Source organism: Bufo bufo, chromosome 3, assembly GCF_905171765.1.
Source record: "Bufo bufo chromosome 3, aBufBuf1.1, whole genome shotgun sequence".
NCBI classification, from domain to species: Eukaryota; Metazoa; Chordata; class Amphibia; order Anura; family Bufonidae; genus Bufo; species Bufo bufo.
In genome coordinates this window covers 248,879,899-248,894,118 of record NC_053391.1, presented here as the reverse complement: position 1 = coordinate 248,894,118, position 14,220 = coordinate 248,879,899, and the positions used below count along the sequence as shown (strand labels likewise).

Sequence of the window (14,220 nt, the reverse complement as noted above, 5' to 3'; positions counted from 1 at the left end):
GAGTTTGGTAAGACAAGTGACAAAAAATGGAGCCTGAGGATGGGAATCTTTTGCATAAATCCCCAAAAATCGATGGAGGCAAAAAATGCCATATCTAAAAAGTGCAAGTGCAAACCGCAAATAAGCAGTTAAATAGTAGCAGCTCTACAAGTACATATATCATCAATCGAGTAAATTACTATTTAGTAAAGTGCAACAGATATCATGATAAAGTGCATGTGCAAGCCACATATAAGTGGAAAAAGAGCATGATAAAATCCTATCAAAGGCTCAACAATGATAATAATTGCAATATAAGTAGGGATGAGCGAACCCGAACTGTATAGTTCGTACCGAATTTTGGGGTGTCCGTGACACGGACCCAAACCCGAACATTTTCATAAAAGTCTGGGTTCGAGTTCGGTGTTCAGCGCTTTCTTGGCGCTTTTTGAAAGGCTGCAAAGCAGCCAATCAACAAGCATCATGCAACTTGCCCCAAGAGGCCATCACAGCTATGCCTACTATTGGCATGGCTGTGATTGGCCAGTGCAGCATGTGACCCAGCCTCTATATAAGCTTGGGTCACGTAGCGCTGCACGTCACTCTGTGATACAAGTGTAGGGAGAGGTTGCAGCTGCGACATTAGGGCGAGATTAGGCAGTGATTAACTCCTCCAAAAGACTTCATTCAGTGATCGATCTACAGCTGTGGATCATTGAACTGCTGCTATTCAATTGCTCACTGTTTTTAGGCTGCCCAGAGCGTTTTTCAGTCACTTTTTTCTGGGATGATCGGCAGCCATTTTGTGGCTTGTGGTGTGCCAGCACAAGCTGCCACCAAGTACATTTAACCATCAATAGTGTGGTTATTTTTTGCTATATCCTACATCAGGGTCAAGCTTTCATCAAGTGCATTTAACCATCAATAGTGTGGTTATTTTTTGGCCATATACTACATCAGGGGCAAGCTGAGCCTGCCACCCAAGTGCATTTAACCATCAATAGTGTGGTTATTTTTTGGCCATATACTACATCAGGGGCAAGTTGAGCCTGTCACCCAGCGCATAAAAAATAGGCCTCACATTTATATTAATCCAAATCTGTCATTACTGCTTTAGCTGGTCAAGTTATTTAGTGTCCGTCAAAGCACAGTTTTTGTTCTGGGTTGAAAAACAATTCCCAAATTTGCAATTCTCAAAATTAGTGGTTTCTGCTGTATCAGGCCTACTTTAAATCTATCCCTAAAAGGGTATATTAGATTCAAGGTGCTGATAGGGTAATTCTCAAGAACTTCACACACACGCTACAGTGCAGATCCAAGTCTAATTCTGTGATTAAACGTATACCTGTCACCCAGCACCTAAATAATAGGCCTCACATTTATATTCATCCAAATCTGTCATTACTGTTTTAGCTGGTCAGGTTATTTAGTGTCCGTAAAAGCCCAGTTTTTGTTCTGGGTTGAAAAACAATTTCCAATTTTGCAATTCTCAAAATTAGTGGTTTCTGCTGTATCAGGCCTACTTTAAATCTATCCCTAAAAGGGTATATTAGATTCAAGGTGCTGATAGGGTAATTCTCAAGAACTTCACACACACGCTACAGTGCAGATCCAAGTCTAATTCTGTGATTAAACGTATACCTGTCACCCAGCACCTAAAAAATAGGCCTCACATTTATATTCATCCAAATCTGTCATTACTGTTTTAGCTGGTCAAGTTATTTAGTGTCCGTCAAAGCACAGTTTTTGTTCTGGGTTGAAAAACAATTCCCAAATTTGCAATTCTCAAAATTAGTGGTTTCTGCTGTATCAGGCCTACTTTAAATCTATCCCTAAAAGGGTATATTAGATTCAAGGTGCTGATAGGGAAATTCTCAAGAACTTCACACACACGCTACAGTGCAGATCCAAGTCTAATTCTGTGATTAAACGTATACCTGTCACCCAGCGCCTAAAAAATAGGCCTCACATTTATATTCATCCAAATCTGTACTGTTTTAGCTGGTCAAGTTATTTTTAGTGTCCGTCAAAGCACAGTTTTTGTTCTGGGTTGAAAAACAATTCCCAATTTTGCAATTCTCAAAATTAGTGGTTTCTGCTGTATCAGGCCTACTTTAAATCTATCCCTAAAAGGGTATATTAGATTCAAGGTGCTGATAGGGTAATTCTCAAGAACTTCACACACACGCTACAGTGCAGATCCAAGTCTAATTCTGTGATTAAACGTATACCTGTCACCCAGCACCTAAAAAATAGGCCTCACATTTATATTCATCCAAATCTGTCATTACTGTTTTAGCTGGTCAAGTTATTTAGTGTCCGTCAAAGCACAGTTTTTGTTCTGGGTTGAAAAACAATTCCCAAATTTGCAATTCTCAAAATTAGTGGTTTCTGCTGTATCAGGCCTACTTTAAATCTATCCCTAAAAAAGTATATTAGATTCAAGGTGCTGATAGGGTAATTCTCAAGAACTTCACACACACGCTACAGTGCAGATCCAAGTCTAATTCTGTCCGTAAACGTATACCTGTCACCCAGCGCCTAAATAATAGGCCTCAAATTTATATTCAGCTAAATCTGTCATTACTGGTGTGCCTGTATTAGTGTAATATGGTACCTAAATAGATAGCCAGATAGTGTTAGGTGTCTGTAAAAAAAGGCCTGAATTTGAATTCAATACATTGGCCCGAATAATATTTTTCTTATTGTGGTGAACGGTAACAATGAGGAAACCATCTAGTAAGGGACGCGGACGCGGACATGGTCGTGGTGGTGTTATTGGACCCTCTGGTGCTGGGAGAGGACGTGGCCGTTCTGCCACAGCCACACGTCCTAGTGAACCAACTACCTCAGGTCCCAGTAGCCAGCAGAATTTACAGCGATATTTTGTGGGGCCCAATGCCGTTCTACGGATGGTAAGGCCTGAGCAGGTACAGGCATTAGTCAATTGGGTGGCCGACAGTGGATCCAGCACGTTCACATTATCTCCCACCCAGTCTTCTGCAGAAAGCGCACAGATGGCGCATGAAAACCAAGTCCACCAGTCTGTCACATCACCCCCATGCATATCAGGGAAACTGTCTGAGCCTCAAATTATGCAGCAGTCTCTTATGCTGTTTGAAGTCTCTGCTGGCAGGGTTTCCCAAGGGCATCCACCTAGCCCTTCCCCAGGGGTGGAAGAGATAGAATGCACTAACGCACAACCACTTATGTTTCCTGATTATGAGGACATGGGAATACCACCTCAGCACGTCTCTGATGATGACGAAACACAGGTGCCAACTGCTGCGTCTTTCTGCAGTGTGCAGACTGAACAGGAGGTCAGGGGTCAAGACTGGGTGGAAGACGATGCAGGGGACGATGAGGTCCTAGACCCCACATGGAATAAAGGTCGTGCCACTGACTTTCACAGTTCGGAGGAAGAGGCAGTGGTGAGACCGAGCCAACAGCGTAGCAAAAGAGGGAGTAGTGGGCAAAAGCAGAACACCCGCCGCCAAGAGACTCCGCCTGCTACTGACCGCCGCCATCTGGGACCGAGCACCCCAAAGGCAGCTTCAAGGAGTTCCCTGGCATGGCACTTCTTCAAACAATGTGCTGACGACAAGACCCGAGTGGTTTGCACGCTGTGCCATCAGAGCCTGAAGCGAGGCATTAACGTTCTGAACCTTAGCACAACCTGCATGACCAGGCACCTGCATGCAAAGCATGAACTGCAGTGGAGTAAACACCTTAAAAACAAGGAAGTCACTCAGGCTCCCCCTGCTACCTCTTCTGCTGCTGCAGCCTCGGCCTCTTCTGCTGCTGCCGCCGCCTCGGCCTCTTCCTCCGCCTCTGGAGGAACGTTGGCACCTGCCGCCCAGCAAACATGGGATGTACCACCAACACCACCACCTGCGTCACCAAGCATCTCAACCATGTCACACGGCAGCGTTCAGATCTCCATCTCACAAACATTTGAGAGAAAGCGTAAATTCCCACCTAGCCACCCTCGATCCCTGGCCCTGAATGCCAGCATTTCTAAACTACTGGCCTATGAAATGCTGTCATTTAGGCTGGTGGACACAGACAGCTTCAAACAGCTCATGTCGCTTGCTGTCCCACAGTATGTTGTTCCCAGCCGGCACTACTTCTCCAAGAGAGCCGTGCCTTCCCTGCACAAACAAGTATCCGATAAAATCAAGTGTGCACTGCGCAACGCCATCTGTGGCAAGGTCCACCTAACCACAGATACATGGACCAGTAAGCACGGCCAGGGACGCTATATCTCCCTAACTGCACACTGGGTAAATGTAGTGGCGGCTGGGCCCCTGGCGGAGAGCTGTTTGGCGCACGTCCTTCCGCCGCCAAGGATCGCAGGGCAACATTCTTTGCCTCCTGTCTCCTCCTCCTCCTACTCAGCTTCCTCCTCCTCTTCTTCCACCTGCTCATCCAGTCAGCCACACACCTTCACCACCAACTTCAGCACAGCCCGGGGTAAACGTCAGCAGGCCGTTCTGAAACTCATATGTTTGGGGGACAGGCCCCACACCGCACAGGAGTTGTGGGGGGGTATAGAACAACAGACCGACGAGTGGTTGCTGCCAGTGAGCCTCAAGCCCAGCCTGGTGGTGTGCGATAATGGGCGAAATCTCGTTGCAGCTCTGGGACTAGCCGGTTTGACGCACATCCCTTGCCTGGCGCATGTGCTGAATTTGGTGGTGCAGAAGTTCATTCACAACTACCCCGACATGTCAGAGCTGCTGCATAAAGTGCGGGCCGTCCGTTCGCGCTTCCGGCGTTCACATCCTGCCGCTGCTCGCCTGTCTGCGCTACAGCGTAACTTCGGCCTTCCCGCTCACCACCTTATATGCGACGTGCCCACCAGGTGGAACTCCACCTTGCACATGCTGGACAGACTGTGCGAGCAGCAGCAGGCCATAGTGGAGTTTCAGCTGCAGCACGCACGGGTCAGTCGCACTGCAGATCAGCCCCACTTCACCACCAATGACTGGGCCTCCATGCGAGACCTGTGTGCTCTGTTGCGCTGTTTCGAGTACTCCACCAACATGGCCAGTGGCGATGACGCCGTTATCAGCGTTACAATACCACTTCTATGTCTCCTTGAGAAAACACTTAGGGCGATGATGGAAGAGGAGGTGGCCCAGGAGGAGGAGGAGGAAGAGGGGTCATTTTTAGCACTTTCAGGCCAGTCTCTTCGAAGTGACTCAGAGGGAGGTTTTTTGCAACAGCAGAGGCCAGGTACAAATGTGGCCAGACAGGGCCCACTACTGGAGGACGAGGAGGACGAGGATGAGGAGGAGGTGGAGGAGAATGAGGATGAAGCAGGTTCACAGCGGCAGGCACCCAACGCAGCTCGGGCCCATCACTGGTGAAGGCTGGGGGGAAACGCAGGACGATGACGATACGCCTCCCACAGAGGACAGCTTGTCCTTACCTCTGGGCAGCCTGGCACAAATGAGCGACTACATGCTGCAGTGCCTGCGAAACGACAGCAGAGTTGCCCACATCTTAACGTCTGCGGACTACTGGGTTGCCACCCTGCTGGATCCATGGTACAAAGACAATGTGCCCACCTTACTTCATGCACTGGAACGTGATATGAAGATGCGCGAGTACAAGCGCACGTTGGTAGACGCGCTACTGAGAGCATTCCCAAATGTCACAGGGGAACAAGTGGAAGCCCAAGGCGAAGGCAGAGGAGGAGCAAGAAGGTCGCCAACGCAGCTGTGTCACGGCCAGCTCCTCTGAGGGCAGGGTTAGCATGGCAGAGATGTGGAAAAGTTTTGTCACCACGCCACAGCTAACTGCACCACCACCTGATACGGAACGTGTTAGCAGGAGGCAACATTTCAATAACATGGTGGAACAGTACCTGTGCACACCCCTCCACGTACTGACTGATGGTTCGGCCCCATTCAACTTCTGGGTCTCCAAATTGTCCACGTGGCCAGAGCTAGCCTTTTATGCCTTGGAGGTGCTGGCCTGCCCGGCGGCCAGCGTTTTGTCTGAACGTGTATTCAGCACGGCAGGCGGCGTCATTACAGACAAATGCAGCCACCTGTCTACAGCCAATGTGAACAAGCTGACGTTCATAAAAATGAACCAGACATGGATCCCACAGGACCTGTCCATCCCTTGTGCAGATTAGACATTAACTACCTCCCCTTAACAATATATTATTGTACTCCAGGGCACTTCCTCATTCAATCCTATTTTTATTTTCATTTTACCATTATATTGCGGGGCAACCCAAAGTTGGATGAACCTCTTCTCTGTCTGGGTGCCGGGGCCTAAAAATATCTGACAGTGGCCTGTTCCAGTGGTGGGTGACATGAAGCCTGATTCTCTGCTATGATATTAAGACTGATTCTCTGCTGACATGAAGCCTGAATCTCTGTTATGGGACCTCTCTTCTCTGCCTGGGTGCCTGGGCCTAAATATGTGACAGTTGCCTGTTCCAGTGGTGGGTGACGTGAAGCCTGATTCTCTGCTATGACATGAAGACTGATTCTCTGCTGACATGAAGCCTGAATCTCTGTTATGGGACCTCTCTCATCTGTCTGGGTGCCGGGGCCTAAAAATATCTGACAGTGGCCTGTTCCAGTGGTGGGTGACGTGAAGCCTGATTCTCTGCTCTGACATGAAGACTGATTCTCTGCTGACATGAAGCCTGAATCTCTGTTATGGGACCTCTCTCCTCTGTGTGAGTGCCAGGGCCTAAAAATATCTGACAGTGGCCTGTTCCAGTGGTGGGTGACGTGAAGCCTGATTCTCTGCTATGACATGAAGACTGATTCTCTGCTGACATGAAGCCTGAATCTCTGTTATGGGACCTCTCTCCTCTGTCTGGGTGCCGGGGCCTAAAAATATCTGACAGTGGCCTGTTCCAGTAGTGGGTAACATGAAGCCTGATTCTCTGCTATGACATGAATACTGATTCTCTGCTGACATGAAGCCTGAATCTCTGTTATGGGACCTCTCTCCTCTGTATGGGTGCTGTGGCCTAAAAATATCTGACAGTGGCCTGTTCCAGTGGTGGGTGACGTGAAGCCTGATTCTCTGCTATGACATGAAGACTGATTCTCTGCTGACATGAAGCCTGATTCTCTGTTATGGGACCTCTCTCCAATGCCTGGGTGCCTGGGCCTAAATATGTGACAGTGGCCTGTTCCAGTGGTGGGTGACATGAAGCCTGATTCTCTGCTATGACATGAAGACTGATTCTCTGCTGACATGAAGCCTGAATCTCTGTTATGGGACCTCTCTCCTCTGTCTGGGTGCCGGGGCCTAAAAATATCTGACAGTGGCCTGTTCCAGTGGTGGGTGACGTGAAGCCTGATTCTCTGCTATGACATGAAGACTGATTCTCTGCTGACATGAAGCCTGAATCTCTGTTATGGGACCTCTCTCCTCTGTCTGGGTGCCGGGGCCTAAAAATATCTGACAGTGGCCTGTTCCAGTGGTGGGTGACGTGAAGCCTGATTCTTTGCTATGACATGAAGACTGATTCTCTGCTGACATGAAGCCAGATTCTCTGTTACGGGACCTTTCTCCTCTGCCTGGGTGCCTGGGCCTAAATTTATGACAATGGACTGTTACAGTGGTGGGTGACGTGAAGCCTGATTCTCTGCTATGACATGCCGACTGATTCTCTGCTGACATGAAGCCAGATTCTCTGTTACGGGACCTCTCTCCTCTGCCTGGGTGCCTGGGCCTAAATATTTGACAATGGACTGTTCCAGTGTTGGGTGACGTAAAGCATGATTCTCTGCTATGACATGCAGACTGATTCTCTACTGACATGAAGCCAGATTCTCTGTTATGGGACCTCTCTCCTCTGCATGGGTGCCTGGGCCTAAATATCTGACAATGGACTGTTCCAGTGTTGGGTGACGTGAAGCCTGATTCTCTGCTATGACATGAAGACTGATTCTCTGCTGACATAAAGCCAGATTCTCTGTTACGGGACCTCTCTCCTCTGCCTGGGTGCCTAGGCCTAAATATATGACAATGGACTGTTACAGTGGTGGGTGACGTGAAGCCTGATTCTCTGCTATGACATGCAGACTGATTCTCTGCTGACATGAAGCCAGATTCTCTGTTACGGGACCTCTCTCCTCTGCCTGGGTGCCTGGGCCTAAATATCTGACAATGGACTGTTCCAGTGTTGGGTGACGTGAAGCCTGATTCTCTGCTATGACATGAAGACTGATTCTCTGCTGACATGAAGCCAGATTCTCTGTTATGGGACCTCTCTCCTCTGCCTGGGTGCCTGGGCCTAAATATCTGACAATGGACTGTACCAGTGTTGGGTGACGTGAAGCCTGATTCTCTGCTATGACATGAAGACTGATTCTCTGCTGACATGAAGCCAGATTCTCTGTTACGGGACCTCTCTCCTCTGCCTGGGTGCCTGGGCCTAAATATATGACAATGGACTGTTACAGTGGTGGGTGACGTGAAGCCTGATTCTCTGCTATGACATGCAGACTGATTCTCTGCTGACATGAAGCCAGATTCTCTGTTACGGGACCTCTCTCCTCTGCCTGGGTGCCTGGGCCTAAATATCTGACAATGGACTGCTCCAGTGTTGGGTGACGTAAAGCATGATTCTCTGCTATGACATGCAGACTGATTCTCTGCTGACATGAAGCCAGATTCTCTGTTATGGGACCTCTCTCCTCTGCCTGGGTGCCTGGGCCTAAATATCTGACAATGGACTGTTCCAGTGTTGGGTGACGTGAAGCTTGATTCTCTGCTATGACATGAAGACTGATTCTCTGCTGACATGAAGCCAGATTCTCTGTTACGGGACCTCTCTCCTCTGCCTGGGTGCCTGAGCCTAAATATATGACAATGGACTGTTACAGTGGTGGGTGACGTGAAGCCTGATTCTCTGCTATGACATGCAGACTGATTCTCTGCTAACATGAAGCCAGATTCTCTGTTACGGGACCTCTCTCCTCTGCCTGGGTGCCGGGGCCTAAATATATGACAATGGACTGTTACAGTGGTGGGTGACGTGAAGCCAGATTCTCTGCTATGGCATGAAGACTGATTCTCTGCTGACGTGAAGCCAGATTCTCTGCTATGGGACCTCTCTCCAATTGATATCGGTTAACTTTTATTTATTTCATTTTTATTTTAATTCATTTCCCTATCCACATTTGTTTGCAGGGGATTTACCTACATGTTGCTGCCTTTTGCAGCCCTCTAGCTCTTTCCTGGGCTGTTTTACAGCCTTTTTAGTGCCGAAAAGTTCGGGTCCCCATTGACTTCAATGGGGTTCGGGACGAAGTTCGGGTCGGGTTCGGTTCCCGAACCCGAACATTTCCGGGAAGTTCGGCCGAACTTCTCGAACCCGAACATCCAGGTGTTTACTCAACTCTAAATATAAGCATAAAAAGTCACATACCGTAATTTAAAGTAGTAACTCCACAGGAGGACCGCACACCCCGACACGCGTTTCGGTGGAAACCTTCCTTTGGGGGTACGGTTCTTCCTACTGGGGAGGCTATATTTAAGTAGGTGCTCCTCCAATCAGGATACACCAATTAGTATAAAATAGAGACAGATGGTATCAATGAAACCATCTGTCCTATCGCCGTCCTTCTAGGAGGTGAAGTCACAGGCGGACCGTGCGGTGGCCAATCGCACGGACACGACTGCGCTCACCAGACAAACTGTTAAGGACCTTGGGTGATGTAATGATCCTGTGAGACAATCGGCGAACACGTGATGGCCTGTCACGTGGCCGGCGAAGTCAGTGGGATAGAACACATGATCGCAAATCGCGATCACATGATCGGCAAAGCTCGGCACATAATCGGCAGCGCTCAGAAGATGGAAAATGGAACCCAACAGAGTGGATCACATGATCGCGAATTACGATCACACGATCAACAACATTCAAAAGGTAGAAAGAGGTAAAAGTGAGAGACGTGCATGATGAATGTGAAAAATAATAAATGAGTGTATAAATGAATCATTATTAGTTAGCTGACCGAATAGGCCAAAGTGGGATATAAGGACGTTAATCCTAAGCATACAGAGTGACATGAAAATGAAGTAAAATAATAGATTATAACATATCAATGGTGGAAGTGAAGCAAAAATATGATAAAAGAAAAAGCAGTGAAAAGAAAATTAAGTTGCTGCAAAAATAATGAGTGTGTAACAATAATCATACAATGTGAAATAAATTAATCCATAAACAATGAAGAAAGGTGATGTGACATTTCCATCTTCAATTGGGATCATGATGGCACAGACAATCGAGTCGGGTATACCCAGAGTCCATATAGAGAAGTAAATACAAATATGTTAACCTATATGCGGAAAGACAGCATTAGTAATAAATCTCAAGTAGGAAGACACAGACAAATACATGAACATAAGTACCTATTAGCATAACTAAATCACAAAAAATAAATACAAAATAAAATAAAATATATATACATGTTCACTGCAAAAAAGGAGCGTAGGACAGGGCATCATTGAGGCCTTTAGGTTACATAGTATCTAAAGTCCAAATCCACTTTGTCTCACATTGAGCCAGGCGCTTCATCAGGTTACCTCCTCGCATCCCCAAGTCTATGTGATCTATCCTACAGACTTTCAAAAGCGAAGGGTCGCTGTCGTGAAACCTCTTAAAGTGCCTGGCAATGGGTTTGAGGTCAATCGCATCAGTGGAGTCTTTTGATTTTATAATGTCTCGGACATGTTCGCGAACTCGTATTTTTAATTCCCTACTTGTCAGGCCAACATAAATTCTTGGGCATGGGCAAGTAGCATGGTAAATTACCCCCTTGGAGATACAGTGGGTAATTTTATATGTTTTGGTCTGCATAGAATTGGTAAACTCGGTAGTCCTCAAAATGTTGTCACAGGCCACTTACCACAGGGGGAACAGCCCCATTTTGGTCCCCTAGAGCCAAGAATTGTGCTCTGCAGTTGGGGGGCATAATAGGATCTAACTAAATGGTTTCCCAAATTCTTTACTCTCCTAGCAGGATCTTGTCCAAAATCGGGTCCGCCCTCAATATCGTCCAAAATCTCTCCAGTATTTCTCGCATGTGTTGCCACTGTGAGTGATAGTGGGTGATGTATCTTACCGTGTCAGTTGTTTCTTTTTTTGATTTAGGGTGGATAACTAAGGTCTTGTCGTATTGAATGCTTTGCATGATTATATGCTTTCTTCACTGATCTCTTGCTGTAGACTCTTTCTAGGAACCGTTGTCGTAAAATGTTTGAAGTCAAAGTCTTCATTAGTGGAACACACTCTTCTGATCCTGATGAACTGACCATAGGTATTGCTCTAATTGTCTGAGGAGGATGAGAGGATGATGCATGTAAGAGTGCATTAACGGCAGTCTCTTACTTGTATATATTAGTTTGCAGGAGGCCCAAAGAATCGCGTCTAATCAAAACGTCTAGGAATTCTATTTGTTCCTTGTCGTGTTTAAAGGTCAAGTGGATGTTATATTTATTATCGTTAAGGCCTTCCATAAAGCGACAGAGTGTGTCAGAGGTACCCTGCCATATCAAAAAAATGTCGTCGATGTACCGGGCCCAAAAAATTACCCGGTCCATCAGACATGAAAAGCTCCCTCTCCCACAGCCCCAGGAAAAGGTTTGCATATGAGGGCACACAGGCCACCCCCATTGCCATACCCCGGAGCTGCAGGTAGAAGGAGCCGTTGAAAGTAAAAAAATTATTAGTAAGGGCAAACTGCAATAGGTCAATAAGGCAGGTCGAGAAACTCCTGTCACCATCAGTCATGGACAAGAAATAAGAGGCAGCTCGTATCCCATCCTTATGGTTAATGCTGGTGTACAGCGATTCGACATCGCATGTCACTAGAGATGTCGCGAACATAATATTTTCCGTTTGCGAACGCCGAACGCGAATTTTCGCAAATGGGCGAACCGGGCGAAATTCCATAGACTTCAATAGTCAGGCGAATTTTAAAACCCACAGGGACTCTTTCTGGCCACAATAGTGATGGAAAAGTTGTTTCAAGGGAACTAACACCTGGACTGTGGCATGCCGGAGGGGGATCCATGGCAAAACTCCCATGGAAAATTACGTAGTTGACGCAGAGTCGGGTTTTAATTCATAAAAAATAAATTGTTTGGAATAACGTGCTTTAAAACATCAGGTATGATGTTGTATCGATCAGGTAGTGTAAGGGTTACGCCCGCTTCACAGTGACAGACCAAACTCCCCGTTTAACGCACCGCAAACAACCGCAAACAGTCCATTTGCACAACCGCAAACTCCCCATTTGCACAAGGTTGGATACCAAGCTAGCCATGTCCCGTTCCTTGTCCTCACTGACGTCATTGAAGGTCTCTTCCTCCACCCAGCCACGTACAACACCAAGGGTCCCCGAAAGGTGACAACAAGCCCCCTGGGACGCCTGCTGTGGTTGGTCTTCCACCTCCTCAAAGCCACCTTCCTCCTCTGACTCCTCTTCTTCAGACTCCTCTCTCTGCGTTGCCGCAGGTCCAGTAATCAACGACAACAAGGCTGCTTCTGGTGGTGATGGTGACCACAACTCTTCCTTTTCATGCTCATCTACGGCCTGATTTAGCACTCTTCGCAGGACACGCTCCAGAAAAAACGCATATGGGATGAGGTCGATGATGTTGCCTTGGGTTTGCCTGACCAGGTTTGTCACCTCCGCAAAAGGACGCATGAGCCTACAGCCATTGTGCATGAGTGTTCAGTAGCGCTGTCCTCTTTTTTTTTTAGTTAAAAAAAATCTGTTCTTAACAGTTTAATCTCTGTTTTGTCCCCTATCAGGGGCCGGTGTATGGAATAGATTTTAGGAACTGGGAGATGGAAAAAGATGCTTGGTCGGTCCTCTTACTTCCAATTTGGGGCACTGCGCGTACGCCTTGCAATGTACTGTGCCACCAGATATGAGTGGGGTGTTAAGTAGTACTATTCCTATCAGTTTAATCCCTGTTACGTCCCCTATCAGGGGCCGGTGTATGTAATAGATTTTAGGAACCGGGAGATGGAAAAAGATGCTCGGTTGGTCCACCTACTTCCAATTTGTTGCACTGCGCGTGCGCCGTGCAATGTACTGTGCCACCAGATATGAGTGGTGTGTTAAGTAGTACTATTCCTATCAGTTTAATCTCTGTTACGTCCCATATCAGGGGACGTGTATGAAATAGATTTTAGACAACCGCTAAGAGTTGTCAATAGTTGATACACTCATGACATAAATTTTATTCCTCTATGCGTCAATCTTGGTGTAGTGATGACTGTGCTCGTGCGCACGTTTGGGAGATTGCAGGCGATGGAGTTTTTTCAAAGTCTATGGTCGTGCTGAGGTAGTTCAGTGACAGTTAAGTGACCCAGAAAACAATGAATCTGCAGTGTGGGCCCATTATTGGCCTAGTAGGCTTTAATGCTCACCTTAGATGATCACAAAGAAAATTAATGTTTTTTCTATGCAAAATTATCCAGCCGATCGCTTTTGTTCTATTCACAATGAAGCAACGACCTTATCATCTGGGGTGTGCCAACATTGCCATTGCCATTGCCACTCATAGAGGTGGTCGCTTCATTGTGATACGCAAGCCCCTTCACCACAACAAGGTAATGATCACGAAGGGGAATTGACACATGTATGTGCCTTTATTTTTTGTTTTGTTTTTGCAGCCACAGTGCAGCACCAGAGGCCAGAAAAATTAGGCATGTACACATGCCAGAAAAATTAGGTATTGTTGCAGCCACTGCTGTAGCAGCGGCCAGAAAAATTTATGTTTTCCAGGCAGAAAGTGCAGTAAAACATTGCGGCTTGAACCCTAGTTGGTTGCAGATAAGTCACACAAGTCGTGAAATATTTAGAAAAGGCTCCACCAGCAAACTACTGGAGCTCAGCCTTTCAGTTACCAGCTGAAAAGAGGAATAAATCAATAGTAATATAGGCTGGCTGACAGTATTTTTGCATAAAAATTTTATTAATGCACTAAATCAAAAAACAAACTGACTTTGTGTCATCATATCAGCATATCAGCATACATACATGAATAAATGTGTGAAAAATAGGTATATAAGTGCGGAGCTCACGCACAAACCTATATAGCTGGAGTACTCCTAAAAATATGACCAAATAGCTAGAGTGAGGCTGCAATAAATATTCAATTAAACCGCTTAAATGTCCAAGACATAAGTGGCGACTTGCCAGGTAGTTAGAACAAAAGTTCAAGAATGTCCTTGCT

General features: G+C 46.7%; 1 pseudogene; it reads left to right on the top strand.

Moving 5' to 3' along the window:
- Positions 1–12,719: 12,719 nt before the first annotated feature.
- On the top strand, positions 12,720–12,898 carry LOC120996734 (annotated as a pseudogene).
- The last annotated feature ends 1,322 nt before the right edge of the window (positions 12,899–14,220 follow it).